Below are 27,635 nucleotides of genomic sequence, written 5' to 3' on the forward strand. Positions count from 1 at the left end.
GTTTCACGGCACACCTATCAGAGTGCACTGCAATCGTCGCGCGCGGGCGCCGAATTATGGGGAGCGCTCTGTGGTGCGCGCGGCTTCTGAAACAAATTTTTATACCCGGGAAAAAACGAAACCACAAGCCATAGCAACCTCGAACCACTTCAGTTGCATCTTTTTTCGACATGTACTACAACTTCTTCATTGACATCTGAGAGCTAAAACCGATAATTAAAAAGTTAGAAATTTAATTACCGCTAATTAATTGACAAGGGGCGATGAAAAAATATTTTTGGATAGCCCACACAACTGCCAAGCACGCACAGTTGGTTCCATTTCTGTAGAGCACTCCGTTTTTGCTTTAACCCCTGGCCCTTTTTCGGTGGGACACCCTATATATCACTCCCTTTTGGAGAGTACAATTACTCTCAAAAGGGAGTCTCCTCATCCCCACAAGGGAGTAACATTACTCTCTTACTCCCTACTGGATAGTTACTATAGAGAGTAATGTTACTCCTTTGCGGGGGTGAGGAGACTCCCTTTGATATATGTGGCAAGAAAAACGAGTTAAAGTACACCCTTTTTTTAGGACTGTAGCGGGACAAAGCGGGGGGTTTTATTTTATTTATCTGCGTATTTATTCATTTCATTTCGCGTTATAAATCAACCTCGCTCAAATTTTAATACCATCAATGAATATTACGTACTTGCATGAATTTTCTAAAGAAGACGCAAAATTTCAAAGTTTTTGATTCTCCAAGAGGAAGTGTCGTTATCGAGAGTTGTCATCTCTCTCTCTCTCTCCTTGCAACAGTGCGAGCGTCTCCGCTCTTCGCCCAGCGTTGGAAGTCTGGTAGCTCTTGTGGCGAGGGGACGGAAATCGACCTTTGCTGAACAGCGTTGCCAAAGGCGTCGCCGGTTGCGCACCTTATGACGTGATAGTTATGAAAGCTAGACATTAATTTTATGATACTTTCGTTTCACATACCGTGTACGCGTACCGTGTCGTCTGCTGAGTGCTCGGTAGGCCACTCCCGATATTCCGGCGCCGTGTGCATGCTCAACATGACACGGGACGAAACGTCGTCTTCGTGAGCAGCGCTTTCGCTTTTTTTTCCACTAGAATATTCCGTGCGGATGTCGCTCGTGAGAATATTCCGTGTCTGGAAGCAATGGGCGCATTAAGGAGCTACTCCCTTACTCCTTCTCGGGCCCTCCGAGTTTCGTGCTCCTGGAGTAGCTATTAAACGCCGCTTGGACGCTTGAACAGGCTCGCTGTACTGCCATTTCTCCTCCCCCCCCCCTTTTTTTTAACTCTCTCTGCTCTGCTGCCGTCATACATCCTGCGTTCTCTTTTTTTTTTCGCGGAGAGGAGGGAAGCAGTCACGTGTCTGAGCCAGGGATCGGAACAGGAACTGAACCCGAACCGAAAACCGGAAAAAACCGTTATTTCCTGACGAAACCGAACCGAACCCGAACATTTTTTTTTTGCTTGTCCTGAGCTGAACCGGAACTGAACCGAAAAAAATTGATACGGTTACCGGTTCGGGAATCGGTTCAGAGGTGAATTAATTGTACTACTGACCGACCTTTTTTTTGCTCACCTGAAACGGTTATCTCACACCTTTCTCTTACAACCGTGTACGGTGAGCGTAAGCTTGCTTGCATGTAGCAAAATTACTGCCCGTGGACCGGATAAACCGGGGCCGAAAAAAGTAACTGTTCCAATCCCTGTAAATACCCCGACTGCTGACAGATTTTTTTTTTGTCTGTGTATGTGCGGGGGTGGGGGGGGGGGGGGGTACTCCCTGAGCCGAACCAGAACCGAACCGATATACCTGAACCGGTTCAAGCTGATAATTTCGGTTCAGCGGAGCTAAACCCGAACCGAACCAATATGCCTGAACCCGAACCCCAACCGGACCGAAAAAAATACCGGTTCCGATCCCTGGTCTGAGCACGATGCTCCTTTTTGGCACCAAAGTCGCACTTCTCAGCTTCCAGTTAGCGAAAGGGTACTTTATAGGTGCCGCCGTCGCATTGGTGAGGCCGAGCGAAGCTCAACGCGTGGCATATAGAACGTAGAACTCGTGACTTCGAAGTACCTTTGCGCCGTATAGATTCCAAGCCGATGGGATCTTCAAAGAACGCAATATAGTTAAAGCAGTCTATATACCTTCGCTAGTCCATTTCACGAGAGACGGTCTTATATTTCTCTAGCTATATATTGTTTCAGGCTTAGAACCTTTCAGAATGTATCGACCATCTCGAGACAACACTCTCACATTGAAGCTACTCCCATCATATTGCAACGCCCGTCTCGGGCTTGTTTTCTTCACGTCATGTTTTGTTTACGAGCTTTTTTTCTTCTTCTTTTTCGTCTTCTTCTTCTTTTCTTCCTGTATACGACACATATACTTAGCTGAGAAGCGTTCCTTGCCTCGAGGGAGCTGTGAAGGCGTTCCCTATCATTCCCTCGCTATATGTAACGGAACTATATATACGGGGAGAGGACTATTGTTCAGCTGCTACATTATATACGACTCCTACGCCACTTTTCATTGCACCGCTTTCCACTGTCTCTGAATTTGGGGCGCCTTTCTTATTTATGGACACTTTCTGCACTTTTCGATTTTCTCTTACGACGCCGCCGTGATCGGCTTCCTGTCTCGATGGTACTGTAATCTGCCGCTCGCACGCTAAGGGTTAGAGAACACTTTTTTTTTTTCTATTCAATTGAAATTTTATTATTACTGATGCATTACACAGTATACGGGGGGGGGGGTAGCATAGCTGGAGGTGGGGCCTCCCGGAAACAATCTGAATATCATACGTGTCTACAACATCAGAAGAGCATGGCCAACCTCTCTTCTCCTCTTAAACAAACAAACAAACAAGTCATAAGAATGCACATTATATGGAAGGTCAAGGGAACATACTGTCACAGCAAGGGAGAAAGCACAAGAGGGCAAAAGAAAAGAAAAAACAAACAAAATAAATAAATATAAGAAACAAAAACAAAACAAATAAATATAAGAAACACGAGCACGTGAGAATCAGCAAAAATGTGGCGCTTATCAAGGTGAACAGCGTAAGCGCAAAAGCCCATGGGAGAAACAAGACAAATAGGTGAAGAAGCTAATGTGTACGAAAATGAGGAACTAATTCATGAGATGGTTCCTTAAGACGATCCGACGACGATCCTGGGCACGCTTTTCGCAAAATAAATAAATAAAAGAAAAGTAATGATAATAAAAACTTTCAATTTTGTGTTCATACTCTCTTACCTGGTTTCGAGCACGTCTGTGTTTATATGGACCAATATTGCTCTCATGGTTCTCGCCAGCTGGGCACGCTATACTCAAATAGACGATTTGAAAAATACGCGCGCGCCACCAAGTGCGCGGCGCAAGGCATCATGGGAACTTTGAGAGACACTGCTCCGTCGTCTGCTTCGGTTATGGTTTACCCCGACTGACGCTGCTGCTGCGCACACCGGGAATATTGTTCTTCTTATACCTCTGCCTCTGATCGTCTCGTAATGCTCTAAGGCGCTCTAAGTTCCCGTGAGCCCCTGCGTGCCACAGGTGGCGCTTGCTTTTGTAAAATGGTCTATTAAGGCGGACTCGTGCGGTCAAGTTAAAGGGGCAATAAACAGGTATACAAGGCGCACTTTTTTTTATGTATCGTGATACGTTGCCGACGGTGAACGTTTTCAAAAAATTGTTGTCGCAAAAAAGTAAATAATGACGCCAAACCGAATGAATATTCACTGCACTCTTTCGCCCTTATGCTCCGCCCTGCGATCTCCTGGCGACAATAGCGACACGTCATTTTGACGTCGCGCATCATCAGCCATTTAGAACGTGGGACGCCTATACATCAATTTTGTTATAATATCGAGAGGTGAGGTCAACTCTAAACACATTCCCACTTGTCAAATCCAAGATAGCCAGTTCAAACCGTACCAAAAACCCTCAATATTATATTTCACGTGCGCACTATCTTTCCGGTGTTGTATTGCTCCGCGAGGTCACCGCGATGTCCCCACAACTGGTTCCCTCCCGAGCTGCGGTTTGTCTCAGTGGGGCCCGTCATTGGCTAGGAGAGCGAAAACTCCCCCACTTCCAGCGCCTAGAATTCGGTGTTGCTATACGCTGGAATATAATGACGTGACTCGGTTCCAAGGATAAGGAGAGACTCGCGCGGATTATGCTCTTTGAATGGCATTGTTTCGTGTTAAAGACGCTCGCTAGAAGCAAAAGAATTTCATATTTGGATATCATGAGCTATGTTCTTTCATTGGGCATAATAATTGGAGAATGTTCCTCGACCTGTTTTGTGCCCCTTTAAGGTTCGCTTCCGGTGAGAGTTGGCTGCACCGTCGCCAAATTGTTTCCTTCGCCTCGCTTTCCTCCCGCGCTTTTAAGAAAGTAATGTAATCGGCGCCAGCGTGCAGAACGCGATGGCAAACGACAAAGCCGTTATTTTCGTTCGTAGCGATCCGAAAAACTGCAGTAAGCTTGTGGAATTTGTTGATTGCAATCAATTCCCCGACTGTTACTGTAGGGAATGACATCTCTTTTGCCCAAGTATCGCGGGCGCCCGTGCCGAGAGAAGCGATTTGGTTGCATCTCCCATCGACTCCCATGTATTGAGAATTTGACAAACTTTAATTCGCCAAAAATCAGCGGCTCGCGTCAGGCCTTCAAAAATATGTCATTCCCTAGATAAGCTCGAGGGGAACACGCCTGCACCTGTTTTGTGTAGTAATTTAGCGAGGTTTACGAGAGCCCTGTGAACAAAACTTCCCCATAGACTTCTTAAGAAGTGAGTCCGCCTTAAGTGCAAGAAAGTCTCTGCCTATACTGCTGCACTCGAGAGAAAGTGTAATTGACGCGACGATACAAATTTCCGGAAGTAACGCGCCGCCAAAAAAAGTAGCGCTATGTGATGGAAAGTAATTGTTCCGAGGCTGGAACATACAAAAATGGACAAGCACAACACAATCATCAAGTTCCCTGTGGACAGAACAGTTGAAAATAGTGCAGTCATCGAAAAAGCCAGACAGCGGCGGGATCTGAACCACACATCTCTAGATCACAGGTCGAGTGCCTTGACCAATAGACGATTTAAAAAGATGCGCGCGCCACCAAGCGCGCTGCGCAAAGCAGCATGGGAACTTTGAGGGACATTGCTCTGTCGTCTGCTTCGGTTATGGTTTACCCCGGCTGCTGCTGCGCACACCGGAAATGTTGTTCTTCTTCTACCTCCGCCTCTGGCCGTCGATAGTAATGCTTCAAGGCACTCAAAGTTCCCATGAGCCCTTGCGTGCCACAGGTGGCGCTTTTGTAAAAGGTCTGCTTTGTAAAAGGTCTCATGCACATCACGCGTGACGTGTCGCGCAGCCTTGGAGCGCCTTTGAGCCACGTGACTCGGGAAAACATGGGGATACGTCACAGACGTCGTACTGCGTGCCGAATGAGGCAACAGCGTGTGTTTTTACAATATCCCCTCGTAATTGCACGCATACCGCAACACACGGCATGCCCTCTTACTGTGACGCCGGTGCGGCAATATGTTTCTGAGTCACGTGACCAAACGTGACGTCACTGCAGTAATCGAGAGATGCGTGGTTCAAATCCCGCCACTGTCTCGCTATTTCGATGACTGTCATATTCTCAAGCGCTATACAGTAAAACATCGATAACTTGATCGACCCCCGTTAATTCGGAAATTATGATAATTCGGACGAGGTGCTTTGTTGGAGGACTTTTCCTGCAGTGCTCCCGACGGTGCCGAAGCAGTAAAAGCAGAAACGTTGTTTTAAAGGCTCAGATCTCCGGTACGAAACAAAGCACACTTTCCCAGTTCTTTTCACAATAAATGTACGTTGATAACGGCAAGTTCACCTCGTATTTTGTTGCCCGTCCGATAATTCGACATTCAGATAATTCGGACATTTTCGTCGGTCCCGTGCGATCCGAATTGACGAGGTTTTACTGTACGTATTCTCCTGGCACTGTACATTTATCTTTCAGGCTTTGTCCTTTGTGTACAAAGAAAGTGCATTTCTGATCCTTCGAATCACCAGCACGCAGTGAAAAGTGCAGCAATATAAAATAAGAATAATAAGCCTTTGTTTCACCGGTCCGGTGATCCTGCTTTTACCTTTATCTTTTTTGCCCCTGTCTCACTTTTCTTTTCTTTTTTTCAGTGGAAGGGGAAAGAACTGCGCTTTGCCCAAATTGGTAGCAGAACCTCTTTCCCCTGCCAATTTCCAGCCCTTTCCACACGAAAAAGTCGCCCAACATGAGCGCTGAAGATTGTTCCTCAGCACGCTATTTGCGAAAACTTTTTCTCGCACGAAAGCGACATTTGAAAATAGAGCGTGGGAACGTATGGTATAAACCTGCGTAACCTAATTACAGTTACATTTCCCGGATACGGTAACGCGTTACTGCGGCTACATGTGATTTCCCGTTAATTTTATTTCCCCCGCTTATTTCATTGGTCACTCAATTTAATCCAAGTGCTACCCAGTCTAACCGGAATTCTCCAGCATTCGTGATGTAGTGTCTTGTGACTGGTAATGTCCACATACATCTCCAGAATGTGTATGACCCTAAACCGTACCCCGAACTACCGGGTGTACATCGAAATAAAGTGACCGAAATCCCCGCTGCAAAATAAACTACTGGAAATAAACGTTATTTTACTATAAAATGCACAGCCGCGCGCGGGAAACTGCCAACAGCGAACTTAGACTAACCTTGACATCCAAATGCAAACACTGAACTCGAACAAACCTAATAATAAACTAACGAACGTGGTGTTACGTCGTGTCTGCCGCGCTAAGCCTGACGGCCACAAAAATTTGGCTTTCGTTTGCTAAAGCGACTTGGACAGACATCGAAAACCCGTGCATTTGGGTGGTTAAATAGTGATACCGTGTTTTTAAACACGGCATATACCATGGAGGAGGAGGAGGAGGAGTGTCGTTGGGAGGAACCCGAGAGGTCTGCCTGCCTGATTAGGCGGCATGTTTCTCGGGAAGGGAAGGGTGGTGGAGAGGAGGAGAGGAAAGGGTGAAGTGGATATATGATAAAGGGTGAAGTGGATATGGTGAAGTGGAAGGATAGCTGCGTCCATGGGCCGACTTCAGGGGAACTGTGCCGGCATACGCCTATTACACATCTGAGGGAAACCCAGGAAAAACCCCAGACGGCACAGCCGGCCCGCGGATTCGAACCGCGGACCTCCCAGTCTCCAAGCGGACGCGTTACCGCTGCGCCACCGGAGCTGGTTTCGGGAACGCGAATTTCCAGATCGGGGATTTCGCAGCCGGATATATCGAGGTCCACCGTTTTTATTGTACCACACCAGGCTCGACCTTTCTTTTTTTTTTTTTTTTAACCACTGCTGCTCGAAACAGTATATAATGCGGCGATTTACTGGGACTGCCCGGAATCCAGGAGATTTAGATGGACATTGGGGTCACACTGCAAACTACATTGCGAATGCTGGAGAATTTGTACAAAATTGGGTATAGCGCTATAGGATTAAATTCGACAGCGCTTCGCTTTACTTCTATACTACTACTATATTATTTGTGAGCAGGGTTCGACCTTCTCGGGTGAGTCGCCTTTCTCGGATTCGGGGGAGGGGGTGCTATCTCAAAAACTCGTACGCCCCGTATTCGGGGTTACCGCTACGTTATCGGGATGTTTTCGTTTTTTTTTAACCGGTGAACAGTGACCCTCTGTTAAAGGTGAGTGTATTAGTCAAACCATAAACATCCATTCGCTTCGCATTATAGTCACAAGTACCACGTGCGGTAACATGAAATGTGCTTCGCATACTGCTGCACACAGATATTTACATATTGGCCATAAGCACACATTCTACTAAACTGTACGTGATACATTGTACGACGTGATACCAGATTGGAATTTGGGGCAGAATTAAGTTAAACCGTAACTGGGGGCTTAATTGCTTCATGGTCGTTACAGTCGTTACAAGCTAACGAGCGGTGGAAAATTCAAAAAGGCGGGCGGGAAATCTAAAAAGGTGGGCACGTGATAAAACACGTGCACAGCGCTCTTCGCGCGATACGTGGAGGCCGTGGTATACGTCAAGCGCAATGTGTCACTTGCCAACCTTTTTGAATTTCCCGCCACTCGTTAGCTTGTAACGACCGCGACGACGATGAAGCGATTAAGCCCCCAGGTCCCAAACTGCTTGGGGGAGAAATCTGGCTTAACGTGATAAAGTCAGATCCTACTTGTTAGTTAATTTCTACCCCAGAAGCTCAAGTAAACTGACGCTGACGCAGGAGTTTTAGGGTTGACCTCAGTCGCGTACCCGGAAGGGGGGGGTCAAGCCCCCCTCCCCCCCGGCCTCGCGCCCTTCTCCGAACCCATGATAGTGCATTTGGGAAAGGGAAAGCGAGTGGAAATCCTCTTCCCACGTGTAAAAATTCCCATAGAACCCCTTCCGAGCAATTTTTCTTCCTCGCCTTTCTATATAGTCCAGCCGTTGTGTTTTCGGCTGGATGGGCACATAAACAACATTTACTTGCCCTGCCAGCTACTTGCACTTTAGGTACATTGTGCTGCGCGGGAAATCTCTGGGGAAAAGGCGCTTATCGTCTGAAGAATTACTCTCTTCGTCACGTGCTGGCCGTGAGAACGTCCGTGATGAACGTCCTCTCGCTTCCGATACCTTTTCTTTCGCATTCTCGCGTAATCGCCGTTTCTAGAGGTGCTTACGACGTGCTCTTCTCGCGTGCACCTTATCAAAGGGAGTTCATTGCATGTATACGTGAGTAATGTATGCGTGCCTTTTATAATTGTACGTTGCCACGCGTGTGTTGCTTAAATTACCAACGGCTCGAGGCAGCCTTTTTTACTCCGAATTTCAAGCTCAGGGTCGGATATCGTTGTAGAGGTTTATGTGTTCCAAACGCAGCGTCGTTGCGAATATTGAGCAGGCTGTTATACAGAATGTGACCTGTACGAAACGGAGCGGGTACTCGGTGTTCATTTATTTATTTACAGGGTGAATTTAGCAAATATACGTTTGATCGCGTCGTTAAAATAGAAGATGTCGTTTCTGGCGCTTCAAAGTTTGCAGACTGATTGTAATTTGTTATTGTATTTAGTATTAGTATTGTATTATTGTAGTATTTAGTATTAATTTAATTGTACGTTTGATTGTAATTAGTTTTCTCGATATTTTTTTTTTCAAATGTTGTCACTTTGTAGAAAAAAAGTCAGAAGCAAAGCAAATTCTCACCCCATGCATTTCCTATGGCCTATATACCGCCCACAAAACGCCATGTTTGCTGTGTCTGCTTCACGTTTACATATTCTCACGTACAGGTGGCGCTGCCTCGAAACCTTGCATCTGGTCCACCTGGTTGTTGGTTGTTCCATAGGTTTTGCTTCGTCTCCAGGCAGCGCCACCTATACGTGGTGATGTGAACGTGAAGCAGACAGAGGAAAAAATGGTGATTTCCGTGCGGTATAGGCCATAGGAAATGCACGGGGTGAGAATTTGCTTTGCTTCTAACTTTTTTCTACGAGGTGGTACCATTCTTTAAAAAAATATGGATACAACTTCATGCGGATGGCTATTAGTCTTCAAAGTTTGAAGCACCAGAAACGTCATCTTGTATTTTTACGACTTGATCCAAATGTGTAACCTTTGTTAAATTCACCCTGTATATACATATGTATTATGGTTCCTACATAGCCGACAAGGCACTTTTATAGTATCAGCATGAAGCTATTCAGCTTTGCTGCAATGGACGTTTTTCCCCAACTGCTTATGCGCATGCGATGCGGCGCCGATGAGCTTGAGGGCGACAGGGGGGCTATTTATTTATCATACATTAAAGACCCCACTGGGGTGTTACATAACGGAGGGGCATACAATTGTACAAGAAAGACCGATCAGAAAAAAGGCCTTGCTCACACTAGATCAGAATGTGATGTTATTGTAACGTGACAGTATATCTTAGTTGCGATATGTGTGATGGACAAGAGGTGATTTAAAGAGGTCAGATATGTGAGCAATATGTTCGCGAAGAAGATTCGAGTCGCTAATCATTCTTGGGGAAAAAAGACTTTAGGAAAGAAGTAGTGCCGACAAAGAGACACTTTGATTTTGTGGATGTGGTCGTGACGAGGCGAGATGTAGTTCCGGATATACGAAAAGACTTTCCCTAGTGGGATGTGTTGTGATAGATCTTGTGAAGGAGAGACAGCAGAGTAATGGAAGCGGCTATGGTTATCTCCGTATTCAATAGATGGCGCGGATTTTGATGCTCTACCACGACCTATATGCTAGATTCTGACGACCATGTCATAGTCTCATAGGCACCCCTTCCCAGCGCCGCATTTGGAAGCTAGCGTTGGCGCTACACATCGGCCCGGTTATTGCTTCCTCAATTTCTGCAATACTTTGTACTTTAGCTTACCTTAGTATTTTTGTACAAGCGGTGAGTCTCTCACGGGAGATGCTTCTTTCTAAAGTTGATTAGCATCATCATTCTACGCGTTTTCATAGGAGCTGTTGCTGTCGTCTGCTACGGTAATCGTACATCCGCTTCTGCGCGTTCAAAGTTCAAATTTCCATTCTCCAATCATGATGTAGCTCTCGCGGGCCGATGAGTAGCGCCCCTAGCGGATCGTCTGGGCGGGCTCCTCATAGGGCTTGCCGATTATGACATGGTCGTTATAATCTAGTAGGTCGTGGCTTTGTTTTGGCGCGCGACAATGATGGTTCTCTGGAGAACCGCTAGGATACGAGGCGAATATGAAAAAGGTCCATTCCACAAAGGTAACATGTCCCTGGGACTGGCGTTCGAAAGGGACACGAGACGGGACACGAAGTACACAGGGCAAGATTCGTAACAAGCAACGAAAGTTTATTTCGGCAAGTTTGCACATTCTAAAGCAAGAATGGGAGAGAGGAAAGCAGCCGGCAACTGAACTTGAAGCGTCCTTGGGGCCTTCTAAATTTTTTGGCGCATGTCATAACGCTGTGCAACGCTGTCGGGTTCTTCGATTATTTATGGAACCCCTGACAAACCACCGGTTTCTTCGAGACGCTTTTGTTTCACGTCGTTGTTTCTGCGGCAGTCGAACCTCGATATAACGAAGTCCGCGAGGGGATCGCGATTTCTTTCGCTGTATCGTATATTTCGTTGTACCGAAATTGATGAAATTTGAGAAGGTTTACGCCGCGAATGAAGAAGAGAAAAGCAACGTAAACGTGTATATATGCAGTAGAATCGTGATTACACGATGGCGGGGAGTGTCAATTAGCGAGTTTCATTGTATCGCGCTTCGCTGTAACGACGCTTTTTACTGTTATTTCATTTGCTTCTACGAGTTATTTCCTTTGCTATTTTACCATCATTGTGCTTATCGTATTTTCCTCTGGCTGTGAGTGCTCATTTTTCTTCATTTAGTCTTCCTCTTGTTCTGTAGCACTGCCACCTGCGGACACCGCAGTTGTTCGGTGACACACCTGAGTTATTCCCACTCAAAAGTCCGAAAAATCAATCTTTTAACGTCCCACGAGAAAAATGGGAAGGGGTAACGCGCCTCCAGCAGTGAACCGCCCACTGCATTACTGTCACGTGTTTGTTGTGATACTGTGATATCACCAAATGCCGGCATACGTCTTATGTGAATATATATATGCCTTGCTCTGCATATGCAATACTGTGCATATTTTAGATACAGAGTCGTACCGGCCCACAACGTAGAATTGACATATCTTTAGTTGCGTATGTATATGACTGGTATCCGTAGGTTAGAACGCATATATGGTGATTTAATTTACTCCATCGCATATGCGTTCTGCACTTCAAAACTCTACCCAAAAATCGTGGCCGAAAAAAAAAGAAAGAAAAGGAATTAGTTTTTATTCCAAACTCTACAGTGGAATATCCAAGCTTTCGGGTCCCCTGCCATCCGGCGCCCTATCTGGGAAAAGCTCCCGCGGCGGCAAACAGTGAGTGCCGCCTTTGGGAAACAAACTATTTGACCGTCCACCTTACAATGTACTCTCACTAGCGCGATGGCCCTGGATCAACACCACCTAGAGGAAGCCTGCTTACTCGTCGCCATGACGTAACAATTCAACCAAAGAGTCAGCCAATGAGGATCGTGTTTTCAACCGCCGTGGCCAATCACAAGCGTGCTTTCAGCGGTCGTGGCCATCAAGACGACCCACCGTCGTCTGCGAGTTGTGATTGAACGTTCCCGCGTACTAACTGGGAAAACTTGGGAATAAAGCGCAAAAAGGTCTGTCTTTCTAAAACGTGATTTTCTGGAAATCGTCGTGCATTTTTGTCTAACTATTTAGGTCTTCAGGTTCCAGGTGAGCTGCAATCATTTGCCGGTTCTTGAATTCGCAGAGCGGTGAATCGCTGTAGCAGTCGAATTCTTGCTCGTAATCGAAGAAGGGAGAACAGGCAGTGAGCAAGCCTTCTGTACCTAGGTGGCGTTGCCTGGATACTCCAGTGTAAGATGCGAAAAACGTCATAGCTTTCTGCTGCCACGTCAGCACGAGCGCTTGGCGTCGTATCTTTTCGTGCAATGCTGACCGTGGGGAATATCCTGCGGCGGAGCCACAAGATATTTCGTGTAGCAGACGACAGGAAAAGAAGAATGCAGACGCAGATGTCGTCTGCTAAATGCATCGTGCCAATACCACTTAGAGACAAAGTATCCACGCTGGAGCGACGTGACGTAGCAATTAGAAGACCGCCAATCACGACGTTGCTTCCAGCGGCCGTAGCCAACACAGATATAGAAAGCATGTTAACTCCTGGACGTGACGTAACAACTAAGAGCCAGTCAATCAGGATTCTGTTTTCAATGCCCGTAGCCAACCGCGATCGTGCTTTCAGCGGTCGTAGTCATGGAGACGAGCCACCGTCAGCCGCATATGGGCATCCACTGTCGTCTGCGAGTAGAGAACGTCCCCGCATACTAAATGCGAGAATAAAATAAAGCGCAATACGGTCCCATATTTTTCTGAAGACTACTTTCTTTTTTTTTGAAACCGTGTTGCACTTTTAGTCTGCAGGTTCAAATTTGCGAAGTGAACTGCAATCATTTGCGAGTTCTTGAATTCGCAAAACGGCGAACCGCGGTAGCAGATGAATTCTGACTTTATGTGACCACGTAGCGAAAGAGGGAGAGGGCAGGCTTTGAGCAGGCCTTCTGTATCTAGGTGGCGTTGCCGTAGCTAATCACGACCGCGCTTTCGGCGGCAGTAGCTATGGAAACCAGCCGAAGGCTCGGGTTTCAAAATCGTCTCCGTCGATTGCCTAACATCTTGGCTGGCTGCTGCGATATAGGCGGACTTTATACGTCTACATGCGAAAGAGTGAAAGTAGCCATTAAGCAAGCCTTCTGTATCTATGTGGCGTTGGCAATGCTGACTGTGTGGAATATCCTGCGGCGCAGTCACAAGATATTCCGTAGCAGACGACAGAAAAAGAAGCAGACGCGCAGGTGTCGTCTGCTAAGTCCGCCGTGCGCCACAAATCCGATATTCCAGCACCGTGCAAATGCGCAACCTAAAACGTGGCGAAACTTCTGTCCTATGAGCAGTTTTTCGCTTTTTCTTCCTCTAGAATATTCCGTGTCACTTGTATGTCCAGCCGCCGCATAAATCTGTGCATCCCAGTTATCCCGTGTATCGCGGGACGTCCAACGACCGCCGCTGTTCATCGTCACCCTGGGCAGCGCAGGAAGTTCAGAAGCATTTGGTAGCTGCGTGCGTCGCGCTGGGCTCCCACTAATGGCTGAGGTGATTAACGGGATCCCGGATCGCTGCATGCATCGAAGCAGCCAGGAACGGGTTTTGCATACCAAGAGGAGGGGCTCGTCTTGTGAATATTAGAAGGGATCATGCATAACAGCGAGTCGCGGCCTTGTTAGCGACGGGGAGATTCCCCTCCTTCATGCCCTTTCTTTTCTGTTCCTGCGCACGTTGAAACTCTTTAGAGCTTTACGGGAGTTCGTGTGTGATAGCGCCGTACTTTTGCCCCTTCATATTTAGATTTAAAGATTTAAAGATTCTAAAGGCCCGTTCCGACATACAGCGCTTAGCTCCACAGCGCTGCACCAGAACACTGCAAAACAGCGCTGTGTTTCCACTGTGGGGTTCGCACTTACAGCGCTTGTCCCATTGCTGTACTTGGTGATCTCACGTGATCGTGCGTGATCGTACCGTCACGTGAACGCGGCGCCGCGTTCTCATTCGTTCAGGGAGCCTGTCGCTGGGAGAGAGCGATGGGAAAGTTCACCGAAGCTCAACTTCGCCAAGCGCTGTTTTCCATCGAGTCGCAGCCTGGAGAGGAAGAAAAAACAGCGCTGTTTTCCAGTGCTCTGGAGAAGAGCGTTGTATGTCGGAACGGGCCTTTAACTTGATGTTTTGCACTTCAAAAGAGTAAAGCGATTGGCTTATCGTCTCTTGGCTGGGCCGTTATCAGCGAGATTTCGTTCTGAAAACAAGATAAGCCAGTCGCCCGGAGTTTCTGTTTACTAACATCTGACGTCACGAGAAGACCGGTTCGAGGTTATCTTGCTGTGGTGGGCAAGAAGCGGGGGAAAAAAACGCGTCGGCTCATAGTGCCCACCACCATGTGCTTTTCGCGGCGGCGGTCCGTAATCAGTGACGTAGGAGCGCTGGTCGTCTGCGAGCTTGATAACTTCCTTTATCATATCGTTTTCGCAGAGTTCTTCCCATGTATACTAAAGCTAGCTATGGTCTACACTTTCCCATCTGGTGAAACTCGCCATTTATCGATATCCACAAGAAAAATATCGGTATTTTGTCGATAACATCGATCTGGAACCTGTTTATATTTCGTAGATTTGCGTGGATATTCGGCTATCGCTAATGTCGATTGGGAGCCATATCGATAATATAAATCGCTCTGTCCCTTCTAAAAGCGCGAGCAGCACATCATGGTCATCTTGCGTACTAGCTGGATATTGACAGTACGGGTCCGGTATTGGTTCAGTATTGGACCGGCATTGCCGTTTGTTAGCCAATGTTGGGCCAAAATACTGTGTGCTTGGGTAATGCAAATATGTTGTACGATCCTCTGCTAGCGAAAACGGAACATCTATGGAGGGGGTATGCCGATCACTGGTTCTTTAAGCCTACACGTTTTAAGCTACACGATGGCTACTTCTAATGCGCCGTTAGACTATCGGCCTACCTCGAAATACAATAAAGTGATCGAAATCCCCGTTGCCAAAATAAACTTTTGTAAAAAAAAAAAAATAAATAATAATAAATAAAGTAAATAAATAAAAAAATTACCCAGTAAGGACACATTAAGCACGACACAAAAGAGGTTTTTGGAGCAGTAGCACACAGCCCTAATCCATGAAACTCTAAGATTTGAAAATAAAAATAAACACGAAGAAACACAGACATGGCACGGACGCCACGTGGGGTCGCGATCAGCGCCGCTGCCTGGACCAACGTTGCCAACTGTTTTCAGAATTTCGCCTGCTTTCACGGGCTAAAAATACGCGACGTTCCCTCGGCTGATTCAATATGGCTGCCTCCGGGCGCATACATTGAGAGAGGGAAGAGCCTCGTTCAAGTTCTTTGCCCTCCTCCGATCCTCCTCCCCGCCTTTCCTTCTAGACTCTCTCCATAAGATTTGTATGGAACGGGGATATCGGGATCGGGGATTTCGCGACCAGGAATATATGGAGGTCCTCCCCATCCACCAGAACCCACGGTACAAAAACTCCCCACAAACACATCAGTCGGACCTCACTGTCGTCTCGAGCAGCCGAGTTACGTACCAATATGCGTCGGTCGCACGTATATAGAAAGCAGATCATGAAACCCGCGGTAAAAAAAGGCATGCAAGGACGGTTCGCAAAGCGTATTTGGAAGCCATATCTTTCGCACGATTTTCCACACATTCCCCGGCGCAAATAAACCGTTTGCCTCTCACGGTGAAAACATATCTAAAAAAAAAAAAGGAAAAGAAAAAAGGAACGGAGCTTCTTCCACTCGATGCACATCCATCGATAATCTGCCATTATTCCCTCTATGTATACAGATGTGTATGTTTTGTATTAGTTGAAGCGAGACGTCGGAGGGATGTCGAAGGGATGTCGGAGGAAAGCGCGCGCGCGTCGAGTCAATAAGTTTTCTGCGAAGCAGAAATGATGGGGCCCGCTATGTTCGGTTCTCTGTTTGGATCACTGCATGGTTTGATACGAATTGCTTTGGCAAGAACATTGTGTGGGCCTTTATGTAGGAATGTATAGCGCGGAGTGCAGTGGTCTGAAAGGCAGACAAGATCCTTTAGGGCGGACGCGTGGCTCTGTGATTCTGGTGATAGGGTTGCCACCAGGCCGGTATTATACCGGCAGGGCCGGTTATTTGCTCGCTCTGCCGGTTGCCGGTAGGAAGGTGATACCGGCAGCCTTTTGCCGGTATTTGTGGCTCAACACCTTTCATAGGGGTTTTTACGGGGTTTTCCTTTCAACATTCCACTACAGCTCGAGCACAGACCCAACTCCGTAGTCACCAGTCGTTTTCTTAGTTATTCATTATTATTATCATTGTTGTCTTGAGCGAGTACGCTCGTTCTTTCTTTCTCTCTCTCTCTCTCTATACTCTCCTCCCCTCACTCACTTTCCCTTTCCCGCGACCATTTCCTCCTTTCCCTTTATTCCACCTCCTCTCCCTCAGCCGGTATTTTGCACTCCGAAAGGTGGCAACCCTATCTGGTGATAAAGAAAAAAATAGGGAAGGAGGAGCCAGGCGTATACCATTGTGTCACTTTGTTGAGCCAGACGGTATTATTGTGGAGGGTGTGTTCGTTTTAAGCGCGAGGTCGCTGTGTTCTTTGGTCGCGTAAGTTTACGAGCAAAGCAAAAGAAAACAAAGCTTTAGCAGTCGGGCGTTTAGCAATGGAATAGTTAATGCTACCCCAAGCAGCATAGCATCCCAATACTGGCCCCATATAGGCAATACTGGTCCAATATTGGTGCAAGATGCTGCAAGATGCAAAGATGTTACAACATGTAACAGTTTATTTGTGTAACAGTTTTACGTAACAGTTCATTTATTTATGTAACAGTTTATTAGAAACATGTTTACTAATTTAGTAAGTAATAAGAGTAAAAACGATAAAATATAATAAGCAGTTTAGGTAATGTTATTAATCTTAATTATTAAACGTATACACATTACATGGAAATGAGCATCGACAACACCATCTAGAGTAAACAAGGCCTCATGCAACGCCACCTATAGGTACAGAAGGCCTGCTTATTGCCTCCTCTCCTTCCTCCACAACGTGGACATACATCGTCAGAATTCGTCTGCGATTCGCCGTGCTGCGAATTCAACAACTCGGAAATGACTGCAGCTAACTTGTAACCTGTAGACATGAATCTGTAGACAAATATGCGACACAGTTTCCAGGAAATCAGTCACGAGAAAGTTGTGGGACCGTTTTGAGCTTTATTTTAAAGTTTTTCCCGTTTAGTACGCGGAGACGTTCCATCACCGCTCGCAGACGACGGTGGTTCGTCTCCATGGCTACGACCCTTGAAAGCTCGTTCGTGATTGGCTACCGTCGTTGAAAGCACGATACTGATTGGCTGACTATTAGTTGTTACGTCACGTCGACGAGTAAGCAGGCTTTCTCTATCTAGGTGCAGAGGTGGGCGTTTGTCCTCACGAGCCTCGCCCTCACCTCAATTTTCTGGGAGAAAAATTTTCCTCACCTCACCTCAAAATGTTTTTGAAATTTTTGCCTCACCTCACCTCAAAAAATGTTTTGAAATTTTCCTCGCCTCACCTCAAAGGAGTTTTTGAGACTTTCCTCACCTCACCTCACCTCAAAATATGTTTTCGTAATTTTCGTCACCTCACCTCAATTTTTTCAAAAGCTATTTGTGTATTCGATGTGACGTTCGCAGGGATTGAAGAATCTTCATCATTAAAGTCGCGTTGGCTTTGAGTGACTGCCAATGAACTCGTGAAATTGCTTAGTCAATGGAACGGTTTTTTTTTCCTTTTTATATATTTCTTTTGTTTTTTTTTGTTTTTTTGCTGGCAGTTTTGGCGTAATCAATCACAGAAAACGCTTCGTGGAACGATTGTTATACCCGTAAAAGTTGCGCGTATCATCGGCGAGAGAGGAGGACAGTCCCCGCCCAGGTGAGAGACAGAAGCTGCAAAAAAAAAAGAAAAAAGAAAAAAGGAAAGCTATCCCGTGTACGCGCGGAAAAAGTTTTCATAAAGTGCGCGTTCATAAAGTTTTCCTCACCTCACCTCACCTCACCTCACCTCACCTCAACATTTTTTGAAAATTTTCCTCACCTCACCTCAAAAATTGTGAGGTGAGGAAACCCCCACCCTCACACGCCCTCGTGAGGGCGCCCACCTCAGTCTAGGTGGCTCATGCTGTCAGTCTCAGCAACCAATACGGAATCAGAGTAGGTATGATGGATTACATTAGCTGGCGCAGAAGGCAGCATGACCTCTCTGTGTCCAGCCATGCTATCTGCGGCGCAATAATATTTTGAGAGCTGACGGACCAGATTTCTTTTCCTTCTTAAGTTGAACACGACTGTAGATCCTCTTCCTAATGATGGAGGCAGAGGGGGGCAACAGCAGGCCTGCCGTTGACACTGATCGCAGTTTGCTTATCTTCTGGGACACTCACGTGATAAATAACTGCTTACTGTGGCACGTACATCTTCAATGAACCTTTATCATGCATCGACGCACCTTTAAAACGGATTCTCCACCCAAAACTTTCGGTAAAAGGTTGATCAGGGTGACGAAGCGTTGTCAACTCCTGTATGACTCTTATTTCGCTGCTGCTTGTCAGATCTCAAGCATCATGAACGTTTGACCTTATGCCCGTACAATATACAGGGTGTTGCACGAGAGAGTGACTCCTAATTATTAAAAAAAAAATCTACGTGAGATAAAACTGGGACACCTTCTGCATGACACCTGTGAAGGCTTTTGCAAACCAAACATGCGGTTTGCTTGAGTGTCCCTCATTAATTAGTCTAATTATCTTAATTGAACTCAAAATTTTGCCAAGGAAAGGTAACGTTTTTTTTGTTTGCGTTAATTAGAAAGTCTGTGGCCACAACATGCTATTCCAATCGTAATTTAAAGTTTCTTCAACTATTCCCCAATTATTTGATACCCGAGAATTTGCCATCTCTACAAGCGCGCTTTGGGATTTCCCATTGCCGGCACTCAGCAGTATCGGCACGACCCGAAGCATGGAAAGAACGTGAGAGAAAACAAAAACAAAGTGAGTGTGGGGATCGGTCGCAATCACGATTTTGCCTTCGCAAGCTTATCCGTTCGCAGGCATCGGGTACCGTCCGTGCCGATAATCACCGACATCGGATGTTCAGTGCTGTTTTCTGTGTTGTCTTTTCCTCCTCCTTATACTTTAGGCGGGGCTAGAGTCACTAAATAAGCTTCGCTCCAGAGTACCGACACTGAGGTCCAAGGGAGAGCAGGAGCGCCATCTTGTTTCCGCACCACACCGGTACTAGAGTCACTAAATACGGGGCAGAGTAGCGACACTGAGTCACACCGGCGAGCGAGGCCGCCATCTTGGGTCCTGCGCGGCTGCGTCGCCTAGCAATGGGACGCCAACCCCACCTTCTTCGCCCGAAAACTGCGCGCTGCCGAGCCAGCTCGCAACCGAGGAAACCGGTTTTGGATGGAAGGGACTCAACATGAAAGATGAAAGTCACTGAAAAGGTTAGCCAGCTGTAGGAGTCGAACCCACATCTTCTGGATTGCCGGTCCAGGGCTCTACCAATTGAGCTAAGCTAACACGCCTTCTCAGCGACTTCCAGGGTGCGTCATCTGAAGGGACAAACCAGCCACTCTCTCTCACTCATCTTCCTTTCACTCTTACATTGTTGCTCACTCATACACACTTTCATTCGACTCCTACAGCTGGCTAACCTTTTCAGTGACTTTCATCTTTCATCGTTAATTTCTTAGGCAATTTGAGGCTTTGTATGTATTTGTCCCTTCTATGTTGTTCCAGCCCCAGAACATCAGTTCTCTCAGACTCAACATGAACGGCGCGTTCGTGGAAGGAGAAACCACGTGACGGCGGCTCCGGCGCGGAAAAGGAATGCGATACTCTGTACCCCTATCTATTTAGTGACTCTAACCAGTACCATCCCCATTTGAGGATCAAAGACTGCTAACGTAATGCTCCCTGTGGGAGAGAGAAGCTTGTATGTTTGTTGTGCGATAATCCATGTAATGTCAACCAGAGCGTCCCGAAGACGTCAAAGCGAGCTCAAGGCCGTCAACTGCTACTTGTAAACGATAGGAACATTTCACCCGCGCACGATAGATGGCATCGTTCGATAACAGGCGCAGGGCGCGTGCGCATGGGTAGCGTGGCGCGGAAACAAGATGGCGTATGCTCGCTCTTGGAACTCAGTGTCGATACTCTGAAGCGTAGCTTATTTAGTGACTCTAGGCGGGGCAACCTGGACGAGCGCACGTCTTGAAAGGGCGACGGTTTTCTTGGCGGTTGTTACGTGTTTTTGTGGAAACATTGTGAAAGATCCTGCATTTGCGACTAAAATGGTGTGTTGTGGCCATGGGCTTTCTAATTAACTAAAAAAAAAGTTACATTTTCTTGGCAAGTTTTTGAGTTCAATTAAGCTAATTATTAATGAAGTGCACTCATTAAAGAAAACACACACCTTTTTGGGTGGCACAAACCTTCACAAGTGTCGTGCAGAAGGTTTCGAATTTTTATCACACGTAGATTTTTTAAATAAAATAATTAAGGGTCACTCTCTCGTGGAACACTCTGTATGTGCACTCAAGAGACAGATTCGACGCTAAAACACACACACACACATGAATGGGATGATGATGCGGTGGGTCATTATCCGTCGTTATGGCGGTACACTGCCCCATTGCGCTTGTGGAAGGGATGAGAAACTGATGATGATGGAAAGATGAGACCTTTTAGAGTTCGTCCATTAGTCGAGTGCTGGAGAGGAACTCAGCAACAACTCGTAGACCTTGCATCCGATGTGAGGGGTCCGACCATGGCCCGAGAATTTCGGCCAAGTCGAACTGGCGTTGATCGACGCGTAGGAGAGCAGTTTCCATGAGGGCGCACTCGCGATCGTACTGTCCGCATCGATACTAAAACGACGCTGAAACTGCATAGGAAAATGTATGCCTATAATTTGCACATAGAGATGGAAGCTTTAATATTTTGCTTTCCTCCTCTTCCTTCGCTTTTTTCCCCTCTCTGTCTCTTTTTCTTTCTGATTCATGTGTTTTCTTTCCATTTCATTTTGTTTTTTAACACTGTGGCCTACCCAAAGTGGGTACCTAAAGTTTGTACGGTGCCATGAAGTATCGACAACAAATTCGAATCTACCCCAAGCAGCACAACGTACTGAAAGTCGAGTGCAATAGGGGTGGACGGGTAGATGGAAGGCCTTGAACAGGCTCGTGCAACTTAAGAACATTGTAAAGACACATACCGTCCACCCCTATTGCACTCGACTTTCAGTACATTAATGCTTGGGACCGATACATATTACGCAACCGTCCCTGAATTTAAGAGCGTCGCATAATCTTGAAAGTTGTTTTGAACGGATATGAATCACTGACCGATAACAACGACTCTCCCATTTCCGCGTCATGGGTTGCAATGAGGAAATTTTTGCGGAATACGGGGCCTGTTGACGGGGAAACGCTAAACCCCGTAGAAGCGCACGCCGACATACTGGGTGTCCCAGAAAACGTGTCATTGAATTATAATAAAAAAAACTACGCCACCTAGAATCATGCGGTCAACGGCATTTGTTCTTACCAGGTTTTTGCCAACTCCTCATGTGAATGTCATGTATCGTAAGTTTAATTTTGTAAATATTTGCGAACTGAACTCGGAAATTTGCCAAGTAAAGGTAACTTTTTTACCCCACCAATATGAAGAGCGTGTCGAATTCACTCAAGTTCATGATAATTGACAGTGATATTCGCGAGTTATGCCATCGGAAAAAATAGCCGAACATCATGCTTTTCGTAGCGCAGAACCATAACGCGCGACGACTTTTTGAACGCAATCGCTTGCTGTCCGACGAAAGGAGGTTCCAAACCCAGCCCACAGAGTGATAGTAGAAAAAGTGACAGTTCCTGAAATTGGGAGAGGGTAAGTGCGATCTCAACGAAAGTCGGATGCGATAAGCCATACCTGCGTTATCTCTTTCTGCGTTGCAGGTGTGGGCTGGGTTTCCAACCTCCTTTCGTCGGACTAACAAGGATTGCGCTGAAAAATTTGTCGCGCGCTTGCTTCGTAGAGCATGATGTTCGGCTATTTTTTCTTATGGGATAACCCCTGAATATCCCTGTCAATTATCATTAGTTTGAATACATTAGACACGCTCTTCACATTGGTGGTGTAAAAAAGTGACCTTTACTGTGGCAACTTTCGGACTTCAGTTCGCGAAAATTTACATAATTAAGCTTACGTAACACGACCTTCACATCAGTAGGTGGCAAAAACCTAGTAAAAACAAATGCCGTTGCCCGCATGATTCTAGGTAGTGTAGTTTTTTTATTATAATTGAATGACACGTTTTCTGGGACACCCTATATTGGTCGCAAATCAGGATCGACACCGCCGCCCTCAAACGTCCAAGCAGTACTTTTGCTCATAGCCATTATACGCAGTTTCTTTCTCCTTTCGCGGAAATGTCTATTACGCATTTGAAGAGAATTCACTTTTCCTCCTCATTTTAAAGCCTAGTAGACGTTACGTAAACTGCAGAAGCTGAGTGGAAAATTAAGACAAACGCAAATTTAAGTGGCAATCAAAAGTACAAACAAATCTCCTCGTGGAATGAAAGTCCCTTCGTTACCTTGACACCAACACAAAAGGAACGGCATTCACCAGTTGCGTCGTTCGCGATTTATGATCGATAGAAAAAACTAGGGATGTGCCAACAGAATCCACGATTCCTTGAATCCTAGGCAGGGACTCGAGGATTCGCGAATCCGAATCTCAGTGTCCAAAACAGCGAATCGAATCCTTCGAATCCACCAACCAGGTTTGTTTGTTTATTTTTCAAATTCGGTCGTCTCCGGAGTCCGCCGAAAGCCTCATTGACCAACAGGTGTTTCTTGTTTGTTTGTTCACATTGCTCCTGGACTGAACTCAGGCTCAGACTGTTCACATTGCTCAGGCAGGAATTATTGTTACATTACAGGTTTAAAAGTAACCTGGTTTCGCTTTTGACTGTTGCTTAGTTTTATGGAAATAATTTCAGACCCGAGAATTTATGCATTTCTTTGTAGTCGATGAACAACATGCTAAATAAATTACGTTTAATAAGAACTATATGGGTATATTTTTTCCTGAAACTAAAGCATTTTTTAATTTGTTATATTCATTAAACAAAGGCATCATATTCTGCTTCAAAACACTTTTCACTAGAAGTGTTTTTTTCCTGGCTTTTTAAACTCTTTTTAAAGAAAGGATTCGAACGATTCGAGATTCGTAAGATTCGTGGATTCGTAGAATCTTCCTTGCATTCGTATTCGGACTCGGATTCGAAAAATTTTGGATTCGTCCCATTTCTAGAAAAAACGCAATTTACGCCTACCCTCTCTCTCTCCTTCTCATGAAGGCTGAGAGGCGTCGGGTTGGTCTCCTCAAACGATCTCTCCGCGATGATTGGACAAATTGTATGAGGAGACCAATGAGAGCTCGCTTCGCATTGTACGTCCTTCTTGAGAAGGGAAAACGTACATTGCGCTATCGTTCCCTCGTAAGTCACAAACGACGCAGCCGATGAATCCTGCTCCTTTTATCTTGGTGTCAAGGTAACGGCTTCTTCCGCGAGCAGAAATTGCTGCACTTGCCCCTTTAAGCTTCACCAACGCCCATGCATCGAACTGCAAGATGGCTGTTGACGAAAGATCAGGTAGTGACCGTGGCGGGACTCGAGCCCACGCCTCGGATTGCCGGTCAGGTGAGATGAAGATGGAGCACCTAGATATTCCCAGTTCCGAAATCCCCGATATCGAAATTCACGTTCTCGAAACGAAGAAAATCAATGAGAATGCTCGATTGCTTCATAAGCTGATATGCCGTGTTTAAAAACACGACATCACTATTTGACCACTCAAATTCACGAGTGTTCGATATCTGTCCAAGTCGTATTAGCGAACGAAAGCCATATCTTAGCAGCCGTTAGGCTTAGCAGGGCGGACACGCCGGAACAGCACGTTGGTTAGTGTATTATTAGGTTAGTCCAAGTTCGGGGTTTGCATTTCTACGTCCACGTTAGTCTAAGTTTGCCGTTGGCAGTTTCCCGCCCACGACTGTGCATTTTAAAGTCAGATAATATTTATTTGCAGTAGTTTATTTTGCAACGCGGATCATCGATCATTTCATTTCGAGGTACACCTGATGAAGGCAACATTTCTTTCAGTTGAGTTTGAGGAACGAAGAAAATATAGAAAACAGACACTACACGTTTTCTGTGTTTTCTTCGTTCCTCAAACTCCACCAGCTCGCTTGCAGGTTCCTCATCTGTTCCCCTAATTACACTACGCCGACATCGCGCTGTCGTTGACATACCCTGGCTTCGTTCATGAAGACACGGACACATATCCACTCTGACCCGAGACCAGAAAGTCACATTGTTCTTCCTGGACAGCCACCGCCTGACGGCAGCCATGCGGTCTCCACCCTTTCGCAAAGTGAAGACATCAGTCCCATTGTTGTCATACTCCATTCACGCCTCACCTTGAAAGATAAAGCGAAACTCTCAGTTTCCTCCTGGGTCTATCTCTCTTTATCGTGCCGTCTGTCCAGCGCCATGCGTCGCCGGCGCCTTGTACTTTCCGTTTCGTTCTTTTTGTCTCCAAACAACCCACGCTGACTGAAGCCGCCCAGCCGAGAGGCGCGCATCGGCGACATCGTCAACTTGTTATCGGGGCTGTCGTTGGGAACGTTTACTCGAAGGAGGGAAACATCCAGTGGGAGCTGCCGGAACATATCTTCACCTGGCCTTGACAGCGCCCCATGGCTTCGGGCAAGGACGGCGCCCCAAGATGGAATTCCGCTTCCAAACGAGCATGCGATTTCAGGTTTGAGGTCCCTTCATATAGCTGACGCTGCAGAGCGTGCTACAGCGGTTTGATCGGTGTCGGCTCGTGAAGGCCGCTCTGTCATAACGGACTTGGTCTTGATCGACTGACGCGTAGAGGCTTGACATGGAGGATGACAAACATCAAGTTTATTAGCGGTTTCCATCTTTTGGTTTTTTAAAGCAACGCGCAGACGCATTCGCGGTCACGCAGCTGTTAAATTTGTGACCCACTTGAAGGTGACGAAGGGAAGGATTGCGTAAGAAGAAAGGTCACTTCCCCCCCAGCTAATATCGCTGTCAAACGAGTAATTTGATGGTCGTTGAAATGAATGACGTTTGAACTGAACGCATAGTGATTTGTTGCTGCTACACGGCCGTTTTCGATTGCAGTTTGACTCTGATGTTTCTCGACTCGATGAACGTTCGTGGAACCCCTTTGAGGCAGTCAAGGGTACCATCACTGGCACTATTTGGCCTCAGTTGTTCTTGTGCCCCCATAAGGCACCAAAGCACCCAAAAACACCATCACTGGCAGCTTCATTGCCAGCTAAGCACAGAAAAAAAGCGCAACAGAGAACTGCAACAAGTGTAATGAAAAGTCGTGAAACTTCAGGGTAACCCTTTGAGGGAGGACCTCAATATCGCCGGGTACGAAGTGCCCGACCTCGAAATCCACGTTCTCGAAACAAGGAAAATCAAGGAGAATGCGCGATTGCTCCGTAAGATGATACGCCGAGTTTTAAAAACACTACATCGCCATTTAACCACTTAAATTTACTAGTTTTTGGATGTCTGTCCAAGTCGTACTGGCGAACGAAAGCCACATTTTAGCAACTGTTATAGGCTTAGCAGGGCGGACACGACAGGGCGCAGCGTGTTGGTTAGTTTATTATTAGGTTAGTCCAAGTTCGGTGTTTGCATTTGTAAGTCCAGGTTATATAGTCTCACTTCGCCGTTGGCAGTTTCCCGCGCGCGACTGTGCATTTTATAGTCGGATCAAATTGATTTACAGTAGTTTATTTTGCAACGGGGATACAATCAGCAATTGAAACACTATCGAAATTTCAAAATCTATTTTGCCGTACATTTTTCATCACATGCTTTTCCTTTTGTCTGTGGACGAACGCGACTAGCGCCACCCGGTTTGTAAAGTGTCAACCTCTCAAAGAGCATTAGATACCCATTTAGAGCATTGGCAGCTCGAGATGTTCAGCTGTCATTGCATTTAGTAATCAGAACGGCCGTGTGACAGAGCTGCGGTTGTGTTATGGAAATGCTTCTGAGAGAACATACCCAAAGCCTAATGGCGTCGTTCTGTCATTTGTTAAATTGCGTGACAGGCAAAGCGTGGGATGCAACGATATGGATATTTTAAAGATAGCAATGATTTATCGAACAAGAGAAGGAACCATTTCTCCCTCGCACTGGAGGGCAAGGGAGAAATCGTGTTTCAGGAAATGGTCTTTAAAGCGTGTTTTTAGGCGCCATTGCCTCGCGTTATATTGACTCTATCCCTTTTCAGAAAACGCCAACGTCATCAGCGCACCAAAACGAACAGATGCTGTCAGAGCGTCCAACTTCTATCTCTCATAATTAATAAGTTCATTAGTCAAAATTAATGAGGACAACGCCTCTGGAGGTCGCTAATCCGGGCCGGCCATGAGGTGACCCACTTGGCATAGAATATATAGCGCATTTTTTGTATTTAAAAATAAAATAAAATGACGTCCATACTTAGCGCTGACACCCTGGATAACGATATTTTGAGTTTGTAAATCGATGATTGCGATTAAAGTGTCGATATTTTATCGATATCGGCGTAAGTCGAATGAACATGAACGGATGTAACCTCTTCAGTGACTGTAACACAAGACAAGCCTCAATTAACCGTGTATTCACACGAGCGACATTTCCCCAGAAGCGGAAGATGCGAAAAACGTCATAGCTTTCTGCTATCACGTGAACGCGAGCGCTCAGCGTCGTGTCGTCACGTACACTGCTAACCACGGGGAATGTCCTGCGCCACAGCCACGTGATATTCAGTAGCAGACGACAGGAAAACACGCTGACAGTGTCGTCTGCTAAGTGTCGTCTGCTAAATGCGCGATACGCAACTCCCGGTATTCCGCACCGTGTGAATGCCCAACACAACACGGGACGGAACTTCGTCTCTGTAAGCAGTATTTTCGCTTTTTCTTCCGCTAGAATCTTCCGTGGGTATGTCGCTTGTGTGAATACACGGTAAGGCTCCTCGGAACATTAACTATCGTACTATAGCAGTCGCCAGAGAAGCCTAACGGCGGCAGGATTCGAACCATGCACCGTCTAGAGAGGAGTGAGTCCGCATCCCGTTCGTTGAATGAGGCCATTTGGCAATCGAACGCCGTTTCATCGAACGCCATTTCGTCAAAAATGAACGTTTCATCGAATCGCTTTTTCTTTCGG

The 27,635-nt window shown here is 46.3% G+C and overlaps 1 protein-coding gene across 4 annotated transcripts in view; it reads left to right on the top strand.

Moving 5' to 3' along the window:
* The window catches only part of LOC135366510 (ras-associated and pleckstrin homology domains-containing protein 1-like), a 163,414-nt gene that overhangs the window by 20,450 nt on the left and 115,329 nt on the right, over positions 1-27,635 (top strand). Inside the window, exon 1 of one of the 4 annotated variants that reach the window (XM_064599225.1) lies at positions 24,965-25,188. The exons of the other annotated variants lie outside the window; for them this stretch is intronic. The gene's annotated coding sequence lies outside the window, so the exon portion shown is untranslated. Of the gene's footprint in view, positions 1-24,964; positions 25,189-27,635 lie in introns of those variants that run through there. 4 annotated transcript variants of the gene reach the window in all.

The sequence above is a fragment of the Ornithodoros turicata genome, chromosome 8 (genome assembly GCF_037126465.1).
Source record: "Ornithodoros turicata isolate Travis chromosome 8, ASM3712646v1, whole genome shotgun sequence".
Lineage (NCBI taxonomy): Eukaryota > Metazoa > Arthropoda > Arachnida > Ixodida > Argasidae > Ornithodoros > Ornithodoros turicata.